Here is a 5,502-nt window from a genome sequence, read left to right as displayed (position 1 = left end):
GAGTTTCTAACACAGACAGTTGCCCTCACCAACCACAATGAAGTAATTATGTGACTCCATAGATTCTGAGAATCCCAGCTATAAACAGAAGAAAACAAGCTTTAAAGCTCCCACTCCCTTTAAGACTGTGGTTCCGTATCTATCACCAACTTCTATATGGGCCCTGGGTGATTTTTGGTCTCTTGTGTATGGTCACATCATTGAGAAGATTCACAAGTCACAACTCCTTCATGGCACCTCTAACTTTGTCTTAGAGGAGGGAGTGAAACGTTAAAATGCTCATCTCCTGGTTAGCACTGACTTAATTTGCTGTGCCTTCTCTTTTCTTCATGGAGATGATAAGCTTTCCTGAGCCAGTGAGACACAGAGTACCCTGTAGGAATAAACAAAGATTACACCATGGGGAAATGAAACAATATTTCCAGTATTTATAACTAAAAACAGACGAATTTAACATTTCAGAATTAGGAATGGAAACACAGCTTCTGAGAAACAGGAATAGTATCTCATAAATGCAGGATTTAGTTGAAATATCCAAGATCCATTTAAGCCCTAATTTCTCATAATGGCAGAACATCTTGTGAGCTCAAATTCTGCATCATCTTCAACATAAGAATTAGGAAATAGCCACTGAAAGTATACTATATGCTACAGTCTATATTAAGTATTGTGCATTTACAGATATATTAAGTACAGTACTAATCTTGGTAATGTTAAGAGCCTACAGTAGGGAGACCTGGAAACAAATTTCTATGTACTGCAATATGCTCAAGTATAAGGTATTCAAGGCATTGTGGGAATGATGAGATTTGAAATATTTACTCAGGTGTGTCAATGATCACAACCCAGAGGCTAGAAAGATCAGTAGGAATTCCCTGACAACCTGAAATCATGGCAAGCACTTCAGGCAGAAAGGATACTGTTTTAATTGTGCATGAGGACATTTAACACGGTCTCCTATTCAGGTAAATACAAATAGTTTAGTGTGGACAGACTGACAGACATGATTTACAAAGACTGACAGACAGCATAAGAAAATAGATGTCAGAATGTGAAGGGTTTTGTATTTCCCAGTAAGGAGGCTGGCTTTTTTCTTAGATGTATCATTTGAAGAATGTTAAGCAAAGGAGTCGTAATGTGAATCAGATTTATGTTTTATGCTGGCTGTAACACTAGCTGTAATGTGGAGAATGGATAGAAAAGGATTTAGGTAGGAAACACCTGTGCTTGATCAAGCAACACTATGCATTTTGCATTTAGCCACACTTCTTTACCAACAGGTTTTTAATCTTTTCCATTGGCCAGGCACTTTGTGTATCTTACCTCATTCAATTCCCACAAAAGTTGTATGAGTTAATTATCATCCACCCATTCCTAGTAAGGAAACTGAAGTGTAGAAAGTAAAATGAGATGTTAAGAAAAATGGACAATTTTAACTTTGTATTTTTTTGGTATTCATTTGTATTTTTTTTTATTCTCCCACAAGAGTCATATAGGAAATATTCATGTTTATTAGCTTTTTATAAGCTGAAGTTTATAATTAATCCATCTCTGCAAGACCAAAGATAAAGCTTCTTTTTTAAAATATCTATCAATTAATTACAAAGATTGATTTAGACATCAGCAATGGTGACTTCCACCTGGACTCCTGGCTCAGTACTAATGGAAGGAGTCTGCTTGACAACCTCAGAAAGACCCTGCATAAGATCAATGAGTCACTTGTGGATCCTTATCTGGAATTAATCCCAAATCTTAGAACCTTCAGCACAAGGAGTTTCCCTTGTAGTCATTCTCAGTCTTGGTAAGCATCCGAACAGATCCTTTTACTTTGAGATTCTTTTTCCTTGTGCCTCTGAGCAGGTTAGCATATACCTTCTCTAGGGACTTCACGTTGGGGCTGGTGAGAGTGTTCCTAATCCAGTAAATGGCCACCTCTGGCTCTGATGGAGTCTTGCTGGTATTTGTAAGGGCCAAATCTGTGGGGCAGCTTCCTGACTTACTTGTTCCTGGGCAGAGCAAACAGCCATCAGTCTGGAGCAGGAGCAGGTAGCATTGGGCTCCACTTCAGCAGCAACCACATTTTCCTCAAAGGGAGAAAAAGCTTCTTGATTTTACTTGGAATAGTTCAAAAAGAAAATGTTTTTCTCTTGTAGAGTATCTTATCTTTAATAAGTTCAGAAAACTAATTAGCGTGTTATGTAGCATATATAGTTAACATACATACATGTCTGCCTATATCTGTGGATATTATTTCTTATTTATTTTGTATTGGAATATAGCTCATTAACAATGTTGTGATAGTTTCAGGTGGACGGCAGAGAGACTCAGTCATACAATATATGTATCCATTCTCCCCCAAACTTCTCCCCCATTCAAGCTACCACATATAACGTTGAGCAGGGTTCCTCATGTCCTAGAGTAGGACCTTATTGGTTATCCATTTTAAATATAGCTGTGTGTACATGAGGATCCCAAAATCTTGAACTATCCCTTCTCCCCATCCTTCCTGCCTGGCAACCATAAGTTTGTTATTTAAGTCTGTGAGACATATATGTATATATAATTTGATAATATAACATTATACATGTATATATAATTCATATACCTACATGTATGTACATATCTATGAATATTATTTCTACAACAATTACCTACAACCACACCAGTAAGTACCAGACTAACCTTGTCATGTTCCACAGACAAATAAAAATAATAAGGGTGGAAAAGACTTTAAGAGGGGCATTCAGCATCAGCTATTTTAATATGAGCATTATAAATCCTTTGACCTTTTGCCATGATTATTGTTCAAAGTAAGCAATATTTTTTTTTTTAATTTTGGATTATTAGAAACAAATTCTTATTTAAATGCTGTGAATCACATTCTGCATCCCTACTTTGTGAAGCTGTTTTTGTCTTACTAAAATATCTGAATTGAAATGTTCTTATTCTTACCATTTTTAAACTCTTAATGCATAACAAAATTCTAATACTGCCTTAAAAACTGATTTCTTTAAAAAATTAACATGAAATTGCTAAGCAATGCCTGAATTAACACAAATCAGAGTGCATTACATGGCATTAGCAGCTAATTTATTGAAATCATTACGTCTGCTGTTAGAGAGCACCATATGCCGACTCCAGAAATAACAAGCATTCAGAATCAGGGTCATTGCCTTTATATTTGCATATGTGGTACATTAATTGATCTCATGCGCATATTAAAATTAAAACTGCATTTTTCTCCAATATTCCCTAAGAAGTTTGGTTAGCATTTTGTTATTAAGGCAAATGTTTATTTCTAGATTATTTCTTTTGCCTATGTAAATTAACTTACACAAATCATTATTAGTTACATTTCCTTATTTTCCATGGGCTTCCCAGGTGGCTCTGTGATAAAGAATCCACCTGCCAAAGCAAGAGACCTGGTTTATTCTGTGCTATATTCTGTGATATTGAACTAAATTCATGAGATATGCAATTATCAAAATGCAGGGCTTTCTGATCTTATACACTTCATTGACAGGAAAGGGGTGAGTATCTCGTGATATGACATATCACCCTCTGAATCAAATTTCAGGGCAACCTATAGAAACCCATCTATAGTTTCCCATTCCTAAAATGAACCCAAAATTTCTAACTTGTAACATTACACTAGTAAGGCTACTTCAGAATGTATGTGTGTGTTTATGTATCTCTGTGTCTAACTGTTCTGGGGCTGCTTCATATGAAAATTACATGAGAAATTAGGGAATATCCTAATCAAATAGTGAAAAAATAAAGAGATCTGCTAACTTGAAGAAAGGTGGCACTAGTGGTAAAAAATCCTCCTGATAATGCAAGGGATGTAAGAGATATGGGTTCAATCCCTGGGTCAGGAAGATCCCCTGCAGAAGGAAATGGCATCCCACTCCAGTATTATTGCTGGGAAAATTCCATGGACAGAGGAGCCTGGAGGTCCCCAGTCCATGGGGTCAAAGAGTTGGACACAACTGAGCATCTGAGCACAACATGAAGGAATATTTCCCCTAATCATAGGAAATGAAACTTTGAAATAAACCTACATATTGGGGGAAAATCTTCAGGAATTCAAGTTATTTATTTATTTTTTAGCTGAAGAGAATAGGTAAAACTTTTACTGAACTTGAACTCAGAGATGAAAATAATTATCAGACATTATCTTATAAAGAAAACAAACAATCTTTAGATTACACACACAGTAGTAGATTGAGTGACAGAATGGTAGACAAGTAGATTTTTTTTTAATGAAGAAGCAATCTTAATAGTAGAGAGGCAGTTATAGACATTGGAAAGCATACAATCTTCCTGTATTTCAGGAAACCTGAATTCAAAGTGTTATTCATTTTCCAAGAGCATCAGCTTCATATGAAAATATGCAGTTGAAAACAGTCTCTAACATTCAAATGTTAATGAAATTAACATTTCTCTTCAGTTTTTAAAGTCTATAAATAAAGCCCACTATATCCAAAATGACAAGTGAAAATCAATGACTGGAGTCTTAGGTGATCATGAGATTTATAAACTTCAAACTGAATAAGTTACATAGAGCAAAGAGTTGCCCCTTCCTTTCTCTCATCTACTGCCTTGTTTCATCCTCCTATTTAGCCATTTGTTAATCTAATAGGACAAAGTCTATTTCACTGATTGGGCCATGCGACTAAAAAGTAATCTTGTTCTTGACGTGGCCCCAATCTTCTGCTAATTTTCATATCTTAAGATGCAAGTTGAGGCAGGGACCCTTGGGTAACATTTGACTTTTTCTCTTTTCCTTCCCTTTTTTTTTTTTTTTAAGTACAATTAATTTACAATACTGCGCTAGCTTCAAATGTATAGCAAATGTATTCAGTTATACATACATAGGTCCATTCATGTTGCTGCAAATGGCATTATTTCATTCTTTCTTAAAGCTAAGTAGTAAGTATTTCATTGTACATAATCTCCCACATCTTCTTTATCCATTCACCTGTCAGTGGACATTTAAGTTGCATCCATGTCTTGGCTATTGTAAATAGTGAACCTGTGAACATTGGGACGTGCATATCTTTTTTAATTAGAGTTTTCTTCAGACATATGCCCAGGTGTGGAATTACAAGATCATAAGGCAGCTCCATTTTTAGTTTTTAAGGGACCTCCACACTGGTCTCCATAGTAGCTGTATCAATCTGTATTACCACCAATAACCAAGGACAGTTCCTTTTTCTCCACACCCACACCCTCACCAGCATTTATTAATGTAGATATTTTAATGTTGGCCTTTCCAACGGGTGTGAGGTGATATCTCTATAAAGTTTTTATTTACATTTCTCTAAAAGTTAGTGATACTGAGCATCTTTTCATGTGCCTGTTAACAATCTGTATATCTTTTTTAGAGAAATGTCTATTTAGATCTTCTGACCATTTTTTGATTGAGTTGTTTTTATGATCTTATGCTGTATAAACTATATGTATATTTTGGAAATTAATCCCTTATTGTTAGCAAATATT

At 35.4% G+C, this 5,502-nt stretch overlaps 1 pseudogene; it reads right to left on the bottom strand.

The window, feature by feature from the left end:
* Positions 1–1,613: 1,613 nt before the first annotated feature.
* Positions 1,614–5,129, bottom strand: LOC138081827 (small ribosomal subunit protein uS10-like; annotated as a pseudogene).
* Between the last annotated feature and the right edge of the window lie 373 nt (positions 5,130–5,502).

The sequence above is a fragment of the Capricornis sumatraensis genome, chromosome 7 (assembly GCF_032405125.1).
Source record: "Capricornis sumatraensis isolate serow.1 chromosome 7, serow.2, whole genome shotgun sequence".
NCBI lineage: Eukaryota > Metazoa > Chordata > Mammalia > Artiodactyla > Bovidae > Capricornis > Capricornis sumatraensis.
Note: the sequence above shows the minus strand (reverse complement) of the source record. Positions and strands in the feature narration are given on the sequence as shown.